The sequence below is a fragment of the Malaclemys terrapin genome, chromosome 7 (assembly GCF_027887155.1).
Source record: "Malaclemys terrapin pileata isolate rMalTer1 chromosome 7, rMalTer1.hap1, whole genome shotgun sequence".
NCBI classification, from domain to species: domain Eukaryota; kingdom Metazoa; phylum Chordata; order Testudines; family Emydidae; genus Malaclemys; species Malaclemys terrapin.
Genome location: NC_071511.1, coordinates 69,189,417 through 69,207,471, shown reverse-complemented (window position 1 = coordinate 69,207,471; position 18,055 = coordinate 69,189,417). Strand labels below are relative to the sequence as shown.

The 18,055-nt window shown below is 46.3% G+C and overlaps 1 protein-coding gene across 1 annotated transcript in view; it reads right to left on the bottom strand.

Annotated features, from left to right (window-relative positions):
- The window catches only part of ANXA11 (annexin A11), a 69,668-nt gene extending 52,452 nt beyond the window's left edge, over positions 1 to 17,216 (bottom strand). Inside the window, exon 1 of the mRNA XM_054033741.1 lies at positions 16,895 to 17,216. The gene's annotated coding sequence lies outside the window, so the exon portion shown is untranslated. The remainder of the gene's footprint in view (positions 1 to 16,894) is intronic.
- Between the last annotated feature and the right edge of the window lie 839 nt (positions 17,217 to 18,055).

The window sequence follows — 18,055 nt, the reverse complement described above, 5'->3', positions numbered from 1 at the left end:
GTTGTTACAACTGAATCAAATGTATCACCATCCAGAGTGGTAATAAAGACAGACAGAGACGGAAAAGAAAGAAAAGAGTTCTACCATATTGAAGAACCATAACAAACTGTTGCCTTTCTATTCTATTTCCTTGAAGTAGCAAAGGTTTCTTTTACCAGTGGTTAGTGAGGATTCTGCATAGTCAATAGGACTACTGTGGAGTTTCAAAGGCTGATTTGATGAAGTGAGCAATTCAGCAGCTCCACACCAAGACCCTTTAAAGATGATTCACAGTAGGTCCCACCTATGTTAGCACAGTTGGTAGTGACCGCCAAACAGCCATCAAATTACAACTTTCAATCTATGTGAAATAAATGGGCAACGTAAGCCCATGTTCTCATCAATATCATACCACCGGGACGCCCACATTCTCAGGAAAGGTCATGGACTGAATGAGTTTGGAGACCAAACTGGTTTCTCAGCCGTGGATGTAGTTCCTCCAAATCAGCCCAGCGGTAGGATGGAGGAGCGATACAAAAACATCCGCACCTATGCCACTGCACATTTTGTGACATATGCAGGACCACGGTCTCGAGCACAATTCACCAGCATTAAGTCAGAGGAAATCACAGGCAAAGGAAAGAAAATGTCTGTATGCTTATTTTTAAGGGGAACTTTGCATTAGGATTCCAGATAAGTAGGGGAAGGGTTAATATGTTAACTAGCATGATATGGAGCAGCCAATCATCATCAGCTCTTGATTGCTATATCCACAGAAAAGTCCAGCTTTTAACTCCAAAAATCCTGTATTATTATTATGCAGCTGAACATTTGTTTCCCCAATCATTCTGTTCTGTGCTCTCTGGGCTAGTTCAGCCCCTGTGGGCGTGGGGGATTACATTAATGCTCATTAGAGAGCTTTTAGTGAATACCAGCATAGTTCACAAGAGCTAGTTGTTGTGCAACACACTGGAGTGCCCTAAAATTGAGGCTCCTCAAGTACGGACTAAAGCACCACGTAGACAAGCTCTTAGTTTATTAAAAAGTCTCTCAAAACATACTGGGAGACAACACATACCAAAGCCTTTAACTGTGTCTGTCCAAGCTTCTAACTTCCCCACCCAGTGTCAAAAGGTCAATTAATTCCATCTCTCAGTTTACAAGCAGCCCTGATTGATCGTTTTCCTTTTGTAGCACCCCCATGGTAGTTCATTTTGAAATGCTTCTTATACTTCCAGTCAAAAAACATTTTTGACAATACACACATTATGACACTTGCTTTGAGACACACTGTAAAAACAAGATGTTTGCATAAGGAAAACATCTTCAGCTGACATCAAATGAGGTCTATGAGCTCTTGGAATATATGATTCAATTGAACGGTTATGATTTAATCCTAATATTTTCTATAAAGTCATTTGGCGAATAGATAAAACAGCCTCCATACAAATATCATGGATGTTTTTCAGAGTTCAATTACTCCTCAGAGGTTTAGAATATTCTATTTTAAAAGGGCATACGTCCAACACAGCCCAAACCTTGCAAAGTTTCAGCCTTTAATATTTAGCCTTTTTGTCTTAATTATTCTGAGTAGGTTTTTTCGAAGAGTCAAACAGCACTAAAATAACCTTGCCCTTTTCTTTGATATGAAAACACGAACACAGGAAAAAGCAGTGTCATGTTTAAGTTGTCTAAAAAAGAAAAAACAAACCATGTTGGCAATTTGTATTACAAACCCCCGCCTTGTTTACTGTTTGTTGTATAACAAACTTTATAAGGTGGGGCCTTAGAGAATGTATCAGCCACCCTCTGTGGCCTAAGGGTTCAGGAATTCTCTCCACTTAGCTCGGGGAAATAAAAATAGAAATACAGAAGCCTTTCAAAACCTCTATTGCAAATACTTGTATTTCTGTTCCAGAGACTGCAAAAGAAGGGGAAAAATACACCACCACCACCTAGCTCTTAAGGAGACAATCTCATACACAGTAGGATGGAAAACCCCAGTGGCTCTCAATCTTTCCAGACTACTGTACCCCTTTCAGGAGTTTGATTTATCTTCTGTACCCCTAAGTTTCACTTCACTTAAAAACTACTTGCTTACAAAAATCAGATATAAAAATACAAAAAAGTGTCACATTGCTGAAAAATTGCTTACTCATTTTAGCACATCATTATAAAATAAATCAACTGGAATACAAACATTGTACTTATATTTCACTGTATAGTATACAAAGCAGTATAAACAAATCTGTATGAATTTTAGTTTATACAGACTTCGCTACTGTTTTTTATGTAGCCTGTTGTAAAACTAGGCAAATATCTAGATGAGTTGGTGTGTCCCCTGGAAAACCTCTGCATATCCCTGGTTGAGAAATACTGGCTGGAAGAGACCTTTGTAGAAGCTGTATTTGTGAAACCTATGCAGTATAAATATATGAATGTGTTCTGTAAGTAGGGTGACCAGATCACCACACTAAAGTATCGGGACACACTGGGATGCCATCAGCCCCGCCCACAGTCCACCCCCGCTCCTCCCAGCCTCTGCCCCCACTCTGCCCCAGGACCCACTCCCTTCCTGCTCAGCCCCCACACCGCGCCCTTCCTCATCCCCTGACCTGCCACTGGCTTGCTGTGTCCCTCCTCAGTCCCCCACCCACCGCTCGCCTCTTTGCACTCCCCGCCCCCCCACCCCTCACCCCTACGGCACTGACTTCCCCTCTGCCGGGTGGATGCTCGCCCATCCCCCACCTCTTACCGCCCAAGCATCCACCCTCGCTCTGCCCCCATTCCAGCCCCTTCCCCCAAGTCCCCACCCCTGCCCTGCTTCTTCTCCACCTCCTCCCCTGAGTGCGCTGCGTACCCGCTCCTCCCCCTTGGAAAGCGCTAAGTGCCGCCAAAGGGGGGGGAGGAGCGGGGACGCGGTGCACTGGGGGAGGGAAGGAGGCAAGGAGGGGGGAGCTTGGCTCCAGCCCCAGAGCACCCACGGGGTCAGCGCCTCCCTCCCGCTCGCCTCCTCACCCGAATTTCGGGACAAATGGTGTCCCGATCGTACATTGATCGGGATGTGGGACAAAGTGTTAAATATCGGGACAGTCCCAATATCGGGACATCCGGTCACCCTATCTGTAAGAAGCTAGCTAGATTTGGCAAGACCAAGCTCAAAACACAGTTAAATATCAGTCTGCATATAATCAGTCAACAGTTTTTTATGGAGACTAGTGTAACAACATTCACTACATACTTAACTCCCTCAGGTGCTGAATTGTCCAGGAAGTCAATATGCAAAGTACCGTATTCAGTAGTCATACTTCGACTGTGTGCTTTGTTCATTAATGACAGCAAAGAGTTACTGCTGTGCCTCAACTAATTCTTCACAGGCACCAAGTGAACTGTATTTAAATCAGAAATCCATGCATTCCACAGTAATTAACATTTTACTAAAATAGTCAAAAGTGTAGTTAAAAAAGAGAAACGCTTTGTATACACTAGAAAATTAAGTCAGCTTAACTGCGTCACTCAGAGGTGAGGAAAAAAACCCATTGTAGACAGCGCTACACGGTCTGCTTCTGTCGACTTAGGGGAGGTAGATTACTTACACCGACTGGAAAACCCTTCCTGCCGCTGTAGCTTGTGTCTACACTGAAGTGCTACAACCCTTACAATATGTGACCCTTCCATCACCTCAACCCCAGCACATGTTGAATCAACAAAACAATTTTGAAAAGAACATAGTCAATTTACATCTTTAACATAAAAACACTGGGCAGAATTCAATTTTTAAAATTAATTTTAACAAATATTGATGTTCATTTTAAGTTTTTTTATTTTATCAATTTAAATTTTAACAGTTGTATGAAATTATGCCTGGGAGACAGCTATTTGATGACAGATATTGAGATTCAAAAAGTTAAAGTTGTATTAATTGTTAAAACAAATTATCAACATCATGACAATATCCTTTAGTCAACAAATCATATCTGTTTTCACTACTCATTTGCTTGTCCATTTGTAAAAAGCCTAATTTAAAAGTCTATATTATTGGATTTTGACCCGGTCAAGCTCCCAAGCAACATTTTTCTTACTTTGCCATCTGTAAACGTTGTCAGTTTTTGTGTATATGGTGAAAGCAACATTTACTGACCTTTACCAATATAATCCTTTTAAGCCTAAACATACCATTTCTGAGACAGTCTTTCTATATCATCTCCAGATTTTTATCATTACTATTCCAAAAAAAAATTGTTCCAACAATTTTATAAGTCTTTTCAGCAATGGAGAAACTGACTGACTTTACAGGGGGTCCAGCCTGATTATATCCAAAGTTTCCTCAAATGTAGCAGGTACTTGTAATCTGGTACTTGCAACTATCCCAGGTACAATATTTTCAGATAAAATGTGATTTTCAGGCTGGAAGTGTCCCTTTATAAAGAACACTGTGAAGGCTGAACAATGCTATTGAAGATCAGCCCAACCCAAAACCCACTTCCCGCAACTCCCATTGGCCGGGAACGGCGAACTGCGGCCACTGGGAGCTGCGGGCGGCCGTGCAAATGTAAATATTTACTGCTGCCCTTTTCACTATCTATATACCTGCAGCACGGCAGGATATTTCACCCTGGCAGCTGCAAGAAGGGAAATACAGTATTTGCATAATATCAGAAGCTGAAAAATACAATAAGATGACTGTTGTTCAAGTCAACAGCAAACCATTTAGCAGAGATGCTGGGGAGGGGAGCACCATAATTTAAAAAAAGGACTACCTCCATCAACACTATTCATTATAAAAGGTGTGTGAAGCATCAGAACACTATTTATTAGTTCTACCTGTGCATTCTATCCCTATATAATTTCTGTATATTGTAGAAAATCTAGCAGGCTCTGTTTTGAGAACCCTGGTGTTTTAGTATCAAACTTCAGATATTTGCCTGTACATTTGAATCATCATCGTTATTCTGATGACACTGAGCTCCAATCTTCTCTTTCACAGGTTCTCTCTGTGCTACTGTGTCTTACCCAAGTCCAGACCCAGATGTCAGATCATTTTCTTCAGCTGAGCAATGACAAAGCTGAGTTTATTGCAGGTGACTTCCTTGCATATTTGTGGTGCCATTGCCTCTAGGTAGGCCCCATGAATAAGGCTACATTTTAGCCACGGGTATTTTTAATAAAAGTCATGGAAAAATTCACAGGCCCATGACCTGTCCATGACTTACTAAAAATACCTGACTAAAACTCGGGGGGTGGGGGGGGTGCTCAGGGCCCCACGGGTGCTGGGGAGGGAGCTGCTACCTGGGGAGTGGGGGCGGGCGCGCGCGCAGGTGCTCAGGGGGAGGGGGCTCAGCCTTGCTCCTTACCCAGCTCCTGGGAAGCTGCGGCCCCAAGCCCTGAACCTAGGGTTACCATATCTCATAAATAAAAAAAAAGAGGACCCTCCACGGGCCATGGCCACGCCCATTTCCCCACCCCTAGCCCCGCCCCAACTCCGCCCCTTCCCCACCCTAACTCCGCCCCCTCCTCCCTCCCACTCCCAGCCAGGGGGAAAAGGGCTGCCCCAGTGCTACCAGCTCCATGGTTTCCCGGGCAGCCCCCAGACCCTGCGCCCCCAGCCGGTGCTTCCCCAGCGCAGCTGGAGCCCGGGAGGGGAAGCACCCAGCCGGGGGCGCAGGGTCTGGAGGCTGCCCAGCAAACCGTGAAGCCGGCAGCGCTCGGGCTTTGGGCAACCCCTATGCCTCCGGACCCTGTGCCACCAGCCGGGCACTTCCCCTCCGGGGCTCCGGCGGCTCTGCGTAACTTACGCTGTATAAGTTACACAGAGCCGAAGAGGAGCAGAGCCCCCGCAGCTGGAGGCTCTGCTCCTCTTAGGCTCTGTTTAAGAGCCAGGCTGCCCCAGCGCTACCGGCTTCGGGCAGCCCCGTGCCTCCGGACCCTGCGCCGCCGGAGCCCGGAAGGGGAAGTGCCCGGCTGGGGGCGTAGGGTCTGGAGGCAAGGGGGCTGCCCGAAGCCAGTAGCTCTCGGGCAGCCCGGTTCTTAAACAGAGCCTCCAGGGGCTGGGGCTCTGTGTAACTGACACTGTGTCAGTTACACAGAGCCCCGGGGGCTGGAGGCTCCAGCCGCTGCGGCTCTGGCACTTTTGTAGCTAGCATTTCAAGGTATTTACGTGCCAGATATGTTAAATATTCATATGCCCCTTCATGCTTCAACCGCCATTCTAGAGGACATGCTTCCATGTTAATGCCGCTGATTAAAAAAAAAATAATAATAATAATAATAATAATCTTTAATTAAATTTGTGACTCAACTCCTTGGGGAAGAATTGTACTTCTCCTGCTCTGTTTTACCCACATTCTGCCATATATCTCATGTTATAGCAGTCTCGGATTATGACCTAGCACATGCTGTTCATTTTAAGAACACTTTCATTGCAGATTTGACAAAATGCAAAGATTGCTACAGCACTCAACCCAAGGTTTAAGAATCTGAAGTGCCTTCCAAAATCTGAGAGGGATGAGGTGTGGAGCATGCTTTCAGAAGTCTTAAAAGAGCAACACTCCGATGCAAAAACTACAGAACCCAAACAAGAAAAATCAACCTTCTGCTGGTGGCATCTGACTGCTTTGGATCATTATCGAGCAGAACCCATTATCAGCATGGACACGTCCTCCGGCATGGTGGTTGAAGCATGTAAATATCCTGCGACACAGGCTACAACAGTGCCTTGCAAATGCCTGTTCTCACTTTCAGGTGACATTGTAAATAAGAAGTGGGCACCATTATCTCCCGTAAATGTAAACAAACTTGTTTGTCTTAGCAATTGGCTGAACAAGAAGTAGAACTGAGTGGACTCGTAAGCTCTAATGTTTTACATTGTTTTGTTTCTGAATACAGTTATTTTTTGCACATAATTCTACATTTGTAAGTTCAACTTTCATGATAAAGAGATTGCACAACAGTACTTGTATAAGGTGAATAGAAAAATTCTATTTATTTTAATTTTTACAGTGCAAATATTTGTAAGCAAAAAAATGTAAAATGAGCACTGTACACTTTTTATTCTGTCTTGTAATGGAAATCAATATATTTGAAAATGTAGAAAACATCAAAAAATACTTAATAAGAGAACATTTATTTAACAGCACAATTAATCACGCAATTAATTGTAATTAATTTTTTTAATCACTTGACAGCCCTAGTTATAAGGCAATATTGAAGTGTTTGCATCTGTAAGTCACCAGACAAAAGAGAAGCATTGAGTGTGACATATTAGGGCATGGCTACACTTGCAGATGTAGAGCACTGTGAGTTAAACCAGCCTTCGTAGAGCACCGTAGGGAAAGTGCTGCAGTCTGTCCACACTGACAGCTTCAAGCGCACTGGCGTGGCCACATTTGCGGCACTTGCAGCGGCATTGGGAGCAGTACATTATGGGCAGCTATCCCAGCATGCAAGTGACTGCAACATGCTTTTCAAATGGGGGAGGGGGGATGGAATGTGACAGGGAGTGTGTATGTGGGGGGAGAGAAGTGGGTTTTTGGGGTGCTGAGTGTGTGTCAGCATGCTGTCTTGTAAGTTCATATCCCCCTGTCCCTCCCTCACTCAAAGCAAACAGTAAATGTTTGTTTTTTTCTCAGAGCTGATAAGCAGCCGGCTTCTCCGAAACAGAGCTTTGAAAGGCTATTTCTGCATTCCTGCAGCCAATTTCACAACAATGACAAGAGTGGCCACTTGACTTAAGGGGATTACAGAATTTCCAGAGGCTGATCACAGCACAGTAACGCAAGTGTGAATGAAGTGTTGCGCCACGGTGCTCCAGCGGGGGCACAGCAAATGTTATTCCACTCCCTGAGGTGGAGTACCAGCAGCGCTGTAGCTGCGGAGTCAGAGTGCTCTACGTGTCTTGCCAGTGTGGACAGGGAGTGAGCTAGTGTGCCCGGGGCTGCTTTATTGCACTGTAACTCGCAAGTGTAGCCAAGGCCTTAGTTTCCAGCAGGAGGTGTTATTTCCTGGCCAAGAAAAGAAGGCCAACACCACCAGCTGGAAACTAAAGCCTTGGCTACACTTGCGAGTTACAGTGCAATAAAGCAGGTCCGGGTGCCCTAGCTCACTCCCCACCAGACGAACCATTGTGGAACATCAGAGGATGGAAGACTTTGTGGACTGCTCCTCCCTCCCCAGGAGATGTGCAAGTGAATTCCTTCCAACAGCTGAATTTGCAGAAGGTGGGAAGGAATCAAAAGCCCGAGCAAGGAGGAACTGTATCTTTTATGCTGCTTGAACTCTGAAGGGCAAAGATTATTAAGCATAAACAAAAGAATACCAGTGCTTAGTCTAGGTTAGTGCTAAAGAACATAGAAAGTTTGCTTATTATAGAAGTCTATTACTTTTAGAAACCTAAGATCGGAACCCAGTTGTGTTTATCTACGTTTACCTGCTTTAGCCTTGTAAATAACACTTATTTCCTTTTCCTAGTTAGTAACTCTTTAGACAGTTTATTACAAGTTTGGCTACAAGCATTGTTTTTGGTGAGAGATCTAAGGTGCAACTGAAGTGGGACAAGGGACTAGTTCTTTGGGACTGGGAGTAATCTGAATATTGTTGTGATTTTAATGTAAGGGACCATCTATCACAAGATAGATCAGAGTACCCCAGGGGACTGTCTATGACTCCATGTTAAGGCTGGTACAGTGCTTGAGGAATTTGGCTAGTGATAATTGGCTAGTGAAATCTAAGTGTAAGGAGACTGTTATCCCCCAACTAACATTCAGTGGGGGTGTTTTGGTTGGCTAGCTCCCAGTACTAAAAAGGAGAAGGGTCAATGGGAAATGAGGTCCCTGAGACTGACAATCCCCAGGGGCAATGGGGACAGGCCAAAACTCCAGGTCAGCCTGATTGACAGGACGGGCAGGCTAACCAAGGAGTCAGGAGGCCAGGGGGGTCCTGTCCTCCGCGTGACCTGGAATTGCCTGGGTCAGACAGAGTGGGGCCGAGCTAAGGAGAGAGCAGGGCCCAAACTAAGCTGCTGGGAGCAGAGCTGCAGCCCCAAAGCCAGAGCACAGCCCAGAGAGAGCAGACCTGCCCTGGGAGCAGAGCTGCAGCAACCACAGCCAGAGGGGCCAGAAAAGCAGCCCAGGGAGCTGGAGGCAGAGCAGCGCTGCAGCCTTGCTGAGGCAGAGTGGTGCAGTCCAGAGCCGGGTGTGGTGAGCAGCTGGGGAGAGGAGGGGAACCCTGGGCAGTGGGCCCAGCAAAGGGAGATGCCTCAGCCAAGAGGCTCTGCAGGCCAGACTTGGAGGAGGATCGTAACCCTGACAGGGCAGGGGCGACGCTGGGAAGAAGGGTCCTGCCACCTAGAGCCTGAGGCCACCGCCAGAGAAGTGTCCGACCCACAGCATCCCTGCAGCAAAGCCAGGGCCTGAGAAGGAGCCTGGCACCTACAAGAAACAGACTGAACTGCCCTGATGTTACAGAGACACTGTTTGTAACGTTTCCTGCCACAGAGCGGGGTGATGTGTTTCCTTCAACCTTTTCCATTTTTCCTTATTCCTTTTCAAACTAATTGTTAATTAACTAAACTAAATTGCTTTAAATCGTATGTAATGATCAGTGGGGTCAGGAGCATCCAGTGCGGAGAGAGGACCCCAGACAGGGAACACTCTAGCCCCTGACCTAGGTGACCACAGCAAGGTGTGTGTGTGTGGGGGGGGGGGGGAGAAATCGAGCCCCCCAGGAATCCTGGGCCCAGCCTTGTTAGGGTTATGAGGACTCTGCCAGACAGAAGTGTGCAAGGGGAGTCCTTGGGGGCAGGGAGGCCTCCGAGTAAAGGAAATGGGAGCGAGGACTCAGATCCTTCCGCTAGCTCATTTCACTGGGGCAGTGCAGAAGCCAGGAAAGTTCCCCACAATAGCAGGACCATTCCCCTGCTTACAGAAGTATAGAACTCAGAACCAATTTGGAGTTTGTGCCCTGGTTCTTAACAGTCTGCCCTGAGGCTGGTACCTATGCTCTTGAGCCACTGCAGGACAGCATGACAGGCTCTTATGATGCAGGACTTCTGGTGACTACTAGGTATAGGATTAGCAAGTGGGATTTCCACAAGAACCTCAGTGAGTCTGGGAACTCTGCCTTGCTCAATAAGGAGATAGATATGAGGCCAAGTTCTCTGCTGGCATAACTCCACTGTAAACAGAGAAAATAGCCTTATATGTATTTTAAGGCTTGGTCTAGGACATTTATTTCTGATGGCACTGGTCTACAATTTTTGAGAAGTCGTCTGCTTCAGAGAGAAAATGTGCTATTTATTATGTATTTTGATGTGCTGAATTCAAATATGACAAAACAACTGATTGGCTACTGTTCCTAAGATATTTAAGTTTTTATATTTGATGTCTATGTATATTGTGTAGATAGTAGCGTTTTAATCATAAATTGTAAATCTAGGTCTTTTCATGTGTTTATGGTTGCTTTACATGATAATATTTCAGCTGCCCTGTTTATGTAACACTTTAAAAATCAGCAAAAGGGTTATATAAATGAAATTTATTATGAAACAAAAGGCAAAAAACTCTTATGTACACAGTTTAGTCCTATTCAGTGTCTACTCGGCGCTTCTTGGCTTGTCTCTTGTAATTATTAAATGGAGCATCTCTTGTCACTGTCCAGCAATAGTCTGCAAGCATTGATGGGCTCCATTTGCCCTGATAGCGTTTCTCCATTGTTGCAATGTCCTGGTGAAATCACTTGCCGTGCTAGTCGCTCACTGCTCCGCAGTTAGGTGGAAAAAAAAAAAAAAAAAAGTATCTTTAGTGACAGGTTGCAACCAAGGCTTTTGTATGCCTTGAGGAGGTTTTCCCCACCAACAACCTGTAGTTGTCTACCTTGTTCTTTCCGAGAAAATTTATTGCCACTAACTGGAAGGCTTTCCATGCCGTCTTTTCCTTACCATGCAGTGCATGGTCAAATGCATCATCTCGAAGAAGTTCACGAATCTGAGGACCAACAAAGACACCTTCCTTTATCTTAGCTTCACTTAACCTTGGAAATTTTCCACGGAGGTACTTGAAAGCTGCTTGTGTTTTGTCAATGGCCTTGACAAAGTTCTTCATCAGACCCAGCTTGATGTGTAAGGGTGGTAACAAAATCTTCCTTGATTCAACAAGTGGTGGATGCTGAACACTTTTCCTCCCAGGCTCCAATGACTGTCGGAGTGGCCAATCTTTCTTGATGTAGTGGGAATCTCTTGCACGACTATCCCATTCACAGAGAAAACAGCAGTACTTTGTGTATCCAGTCTGCAGACCAAGCAAGAGAGCAACAACCTTCAAATCGCCACAAAGCTGCCACTGATGTTGGTCATAGTTTATGCACCTCAAAAGTTGTTTCATGTTGTCATAGGTTTCCTTCATATGGGCTGCATGACCAACTGGAATTGATGGCAAAACATTGCCATTATGCAGTAAAACAGCTTTAAGACTCGTCTTCAATGAATCAATGAACAGTCTCCACTCATCTGGATCGTGAACGATGTGGAGGGCTGCCATCACACCATCGATGTTGTTGCAGGCTACAAGATCACCTTCCATGAAGAAGGATGGGACAAGATCCTTTTGACGGTCACGGAACATGGAAACCCTAACATCACCTGCCAGGAGATTCCACTGCTGTAGTCTGGAGCCCAACAGCTCTGCCTTACTCTTGGGTAGTTCCAAATCCCTGACAAGGTCATTCAGTTCACCTTGTGTTATGAGGTGTGGTTCAGAGGAGGAGGATGGGAGAAAATGTCGGTCCTGTGAAAACATTGATGGTTCAGGACCAGAAGTTTCATCCTCTTCCTCATCTGACTCAAGTGAGAATGATTCTGGTGCATCAGGAACCGGCAGTCCTTCTCCGTGGGATACTGGGTGTATAGCTGATGGAATGTTTGGATAATGCACAGTCCATTTTTTCTTCTTTGACACACCTTTCCCAACTGGAGGCACCATGCAGAAGTAACAATTGCTCGTAAGATCTGTTGGCTCTCTCCAAATCATTGGCACTGCAAAAGGCATAGATTTCCTTTTCCTGTTCAACCACTGGCGAAGATTTGTTGCACAAGTGTTGCAGCATATGTGTGGGGCCCACCTCTTGTCCTGATCTCCAATTTTGCAGCCAAAATAAAGGTGATAAGCTTTCTTAACCATAGTGCTTATACTGCACTTTTGTGATGCAAAAGTCACGTCACCACAAACATAGCAGAAGTTATCTGCACTGTTCACACAAGTACGAGGCATCTCTGCTCACTTTGGCTAAACAGAAGTGTGTCCCTTTGCAAAAATCAAACACTGACAAATAAGAGCACGACACTGGAGGATTTCTAGAGCTGATATAGGGCAATTTGTTCAGCAGAGTGATGTAAGCTTCGTTATGATTGCATCATCCATGACTTCTAGGAATAACATGATGCAATTCATATCATGTATGATGCAATACCAGCTTCAGATTGCATCATTCATTGTTTTGCCTAAAAAGCAAGTACTGTCCAAACCCAGTCATAGATTTATTCATAGATCCAGTCAAAGATGTATTTTAGTCATTTCTGGTTTAAATTGAGATTCCCTTCCCTTTATAACTCACTCATCCTCCGCCATTCCCAAGTCAAGGGTCGTATATACTGACCCAATAGCATATCTTGAAAACTAGAGCCAGTCAACAATTTTAAGCATCATTTTCGTTCTCAGTGACCCAAAATTAGTAAAGTTTGACTATATTTATTTCAGAAGCATTTTGGCTGTAGAGCAGTGTGGCTTACCCAATGGCAGTTGTATTTATATATTTTATGGGTTGAGGGAAAGAGCCACCATGAACACTCCCATCGCATGGTAAGGGGGTGCAGGGAGAGGAGGGTTGGATAAGGGGAAGGAGGTCCCGACGGGCAGTCAGGGGACAGGGGGCAGTCAGGAGACAGGGAGCGGGGGGATTGGATGGGGGTGGGGTCCCTGGGGGTTGAGGAGTCCCGGGGGGGGGGGGGGAGACAGGGAGGGTTGAATAGGGGGTGAGGTACTGGGGGGGCAGTTAGGGACGGGGGTCCCAGGAGGAGGCGGTCAGGGGACAAGGAATGGGGGGGGGGATGGGTTGGGGGGCCTGTCAGGGGGCAGGAGCAGTCAGGGGATAGGGAGATGGGGGCGTTGGATAGGGGGCGGAGTCCCAGGAGGGGGCGGTCAGAGGACAAGGAGCAGAGGGGGTTGGATGAGTTGGGGTTCTGGGGAGCAGTCAGGGGGCAGGAAGTGGGAGGGGGCGGATAGGGGGCAGGAGCCAGGCTGCTTGTGAAGGCACAGCCTTCCCTACCTGGCCCTCCATACCGTTTTGTAACCCTGATGTGGCCCTCGGGCCAAAAAGTTTGCCCACCCCTGCCGTATATGCTCCACCTCATGGCAGGGATTCCCATTCATCTGACAGTTCGTTTCTCTGGCTATGTCTACATTTGAGCTGGGAGACATGTCTCCCAGCTCACATAGAGGTACCCACGTTAGTGCCTAAAGATAGCAGCGTGTCCACAGTGGCATGGATGACAGCTTAGGCTTGCCACCCGAATACATAGCCAGGGGGTCGGGAAGGATTGTACTCCAGGCCAAGTGGCCGATTGTGCCACCATGGACACACCGCTATGTTTAGGTGCTAGCTCACGTAGACATCTACACAAACTGCTAATCGCACCTCCCCACATGAATAAGAACATAGAACACAAGAATGGCCATAATGAGTCAGACGAATGGTCCATCTAGCCCAATATCCAGTCTTCTGACAGTGGCCAATGCCAGGTGCCCCAGAGGAAATGAACAGAACAGGCAATCAACAAGCGATCCATCTCCTGTCGCCCACTCCCAGCTTCTGGCAAACAGAGGCTAGGGACACTCAGAGCATGGCATTGCATCCCTGCCCACCAATGGCTATCAATCCTCCATGAACTTACCTAGTTCTTTTTTTAACCCTGTTATAATTGTGGCCTTCACAACGTCCCTGGTAATGAGTTCTAGAGATTGACTATATGTTGTGTGAAGAAGTACTTCCTTTTGTTTTAAACCTGCAGCCTATTAAATTCATTTGGTGACCCCTAGTTTTTGTGTTATGAGGAGTAAAAAAATAACACTTCCTTATTTACTTTCTCCACACCAGTCATGATTTTATAGACCTCTATCATATCCCACCTTAGTCATCCTTTTTCCAAGCTGAAACGTCCCAGTCTTATTAATTTGTCCTCATATGGCAGACGCTCCATGCTCCTAATAATTTTTGTTGCCCTTTTCTGAACCTTTTCCAATTCCAATATACCTTTTTTGAGACAGGGTGACCACATCTGCACACAGTATTCAAGATGGGGGCGTACCATGGATTTATACAGAGGCAACATGATATTTTCTGTCATATTATCTATCCCTTTCTTAATGATTCCCAACATTCTGTTTACTTTTTTGACTGCCGCTGCACATTGAGTGGATGTTTTCAGAGAACTATCCACAATGACTCCAAGATCTCTTTGTTGAGTGGTAACAGCTAATTTAAACCCCATCATTTTATACGTATAGTTGGGATTATGTTTTCCAATGTGCATTACTTTGCATTTATCAACATTGAATTTTATCTGCCACTCAGTTTTGAGATCCTTTTGTAGCTCTTAGCAGCCTGTCTGGGACTTAACTATCTTGAGTAGTTTTGTACCATCTGAAAAGGTTGCCACTTCACTGTTTACCCCTTTTTCCAGATCATTTATGAATATGTTGAATAGAACTGGTCCCAGTACAGACCCCTGGGGGACACCACTATTTTCCTCTCTCCATTCTGAAAACTGACCATATATTCCTACCCTTTATTTCCCATCTTTTAACCAGTTACCAATCCATAAGAAAACCTTCCCTCTTATCCCATGCCTGCTTACTTTGCTCAATAGCCTTTGGTGAGGGACTTTGTCAAAGGTCTGAAAATCTTTCTGAAAATCTAAATATACTATATCCACCCCTTGTCCACATGTTTGTTGGTCCTCTCTAAGAATTCTAGTAGATTGGTGAGGCATGATTTCCCTTTACAAAAACCGTATTGACTATTCCCCAACAAATTATGTTCATCTATGTGTCTGACAATTTTGTTCTTTACTATAGTTTCAACCGGTTTGCCCGGTACTGAAGTCAGGCTTACCGGCCTGTAATTGCCACTGTCACCTCTGGAGCCCCTTTTAAAAATTGGCTTCAGATTAGCTATCCTCCCGTCACTTGGTACAGAAGCTGATTTAAATGATAGGTTATATACCACAGTTAGTATTCCTTATTCCATATTTGAGTTCCTTCAGAACTCTTGAGTGAATGCCATCTGGTCCTGGTGAATTATTACTGTTTAGTTTATCAATTTGTTCCAAAACCTCCTCTAATGACACCTCAAACTGGGACAGTTCCTCAGATTTGTCACCTAAAAAGAATGGCTCAGGTTTGGGAATCTCCCTCACATCCTCAACCGTGAAGACCGATGCCAAGAATCATTTAGTTTCTCCATAATGGCCTTATTGTCCTTGAGTGCTCCTTTAGCATCTCGATGGTCCAATGGCCCCAGTGGTTGTTTAGCAGGCTTCCTGCTTCTATACTTAAAATTTTTTTTTGCTATTACTTTTTGAGTCTTTGGCTAGCTGTTCTTCAAAATCTGTTTTGGACTTCCTAATTATATTTTTTACATTTCATTTGCCAGAGTTTATGTTCCTTTCTATTTTCCTCACTAGGATTTAACTTGCACTTTTTAAAGGATGCCTTTTTGCCTCTCACTGTTTCTTTTACTTTGTTGTTTAGCCACAGTGATACTTGTTTGGTTCTCTTGCTGTGTTTTTTAATTTGGGGTATACATTTAAGTTGAGCCTCTGTTATGGTGTCTTTTAAAAGTTTCCATGCAACTGCAGGGGATTTTACTTTTAGTGCTGTAACGTTTAGTTTTTGTTTAACTAACCCCCCCAATTTTTGTGTAGTTCCCCTTTCTGAAATTAAATGCAACACACCTAAGAAGAGCAAGTGATGTGACAACACTCTGGAGGGAATTCAGGTGAAGAGGAAACACTTTCAGCTGATTAAAAGGCACATGGTATGACCTATGTAATGTTTAACAATATATTTCAACAAGGTTATTTTTATTAGCCACTCTCCTGGACCGTACCAGGAAGCAACCACATGACATCACACTGTTGCCTACTGCCCAAAAGAAGTGTAGGAAAATGTGTGCACGGGGAGGGATGTAAATATGGAAGCTTATACTCCTTCCCTGCCCCCCCCATACATACCCCTCCTGTCCTTTTAGCAGTAGTTACTGAGCAGTGAAATTGACACGTATTTCCATTGCAGCCCTGCCTGTGGTTAGGTGCTGCACCACACAGAAAGACAGTCCACCCTCCCTCCCCCGAGTTTGCAGTCCCAACCGCAGCAACCCCCCAGTCAAGCTACACCAGAAACCCTGGGTACGCTGCAGGTAAGGGGCTGGACTCTGACTGGTTCTGCCCCGCTGCAGCTCCCCAGGCTTTCAGGGAGTTTCCTTCGCTTCTGGCTGCTGGGAGATCGGCCTCGGCCGGGGAACTGCAGTCGGGGCTGGGGGTGAGAAGCAGCAGAGGAAGGGGCTGAGAAGCTGGGGAGGGGGAAGGGTTCCCACCCAGCCCCGTCTAGGTGCCGCAGGCGCGCCTGTGCTGCCCCCCGCCTCCGGTGAGCGGACAGCAAATGTGAAAAATCAGGGCGAGGGTGGGGGGGGGGGTAAATAGGAGTCTATATAAGATAAAGACCCAAAAATCAGGACTGTCCGTATAAGAACTGGACATCTGGTCACCCTATCCCCGCCGCTCCGCCTCGCCTGCCAGCCCGTCCCCACAACCTCAGCGCCCCCAGCCGCCTGCGCGCCTCGCCGGGCCCCGCCACCCCTGGGCTCCTACCTGGGGGACGCGGGGCTCTCCGGAAGCTGAGACGGCCGCTCCTCCTGTGGGCCGAGGCGCTCTAGGGGAGGAGGAGCCGCAGCTGCCGACAAGAGCTCTTCCTGCTTCCCCTCTGTGGGCTCGGCAGGACCCGGGGCGGGGAGGAGAGTTTCACTCGCCCGCAGCAGCAATGGAAAACATGACAGCGCGTCCTGCAGCCTGGGGCAGGGCGGGGCTCTCTTATCCCAGCGGGCTGCTCCGCTCGGAAAATGCAGGTGTGGCTCGCTCCGTGCTCCGGCGAGTTCTGCTGTGCCCCAGGCGAGCGCCAGCGCCTGCTCCGCCCGCTGCCATCCAGCCAGGGCGCTCGGGGCTGCCCAGGCAGGGTCAGTGTTACAAAGGGTTTGCACGCCCGAGTGCCTGGGTGGGGCTTGAAAAATCACCGAAAATAGGCTACATAACTACGCTGTGACTTGCAAGTGGAGTCAGGGGGTCTCCCACGGACTAGGCTTCATTTCCACTGTCACTAAACCTAAAAGGAAACTGATGGAATATTTTATGCAATTGTTTTCTTGCAACATCCTTTTGACTAACTCTCAGCTGATTAAACCCTCCCCAACCTCGGTGAAGTCACCCTGAGGTTGCACAGGCTATAGGTCAGACCAAAGTATTTGGTCAGGCTTTTTAATAGCCCTCTAGAAGTTGAGAAGCCAGCCCCTCCCTCACTAAGTCACCACTCCACTCCTATCCTTTCACACACACAATAATAATTATTCTTTATAGTGCCATGGATCAGGACTCCATTCTACTAAGCTCTGTACAAGCAGGGAACAAAGACTGGCCCTGCTCCAAAGAGATTGGTACGTAGAAGTAATGGTGCAGAACGGAGTTCTGATAGCATGGATTCGTCTCCCCATACAGCGATCAGATCCAGTACCTCCCGTTTGGTCCATGCTGGAGCTCTTTTGCGATTCTGGGACTCCATAGTCACCTGTGCTGATCAGCTTGCCACGCTGGCCAAACAGGAAATAAAATTCAAAAGTTTGCGGGGCTTTTCCTGTCTACCTGGCCAGTGCATCTGAGCTGAGAGTGCTGTCCAGAGTGGTCACAATGGAGCACTCTGGGATAGCTCCCAGAGGCCAATACTGTTGAATTGCGTCCACACTACCCCCAAATTCAACCCGG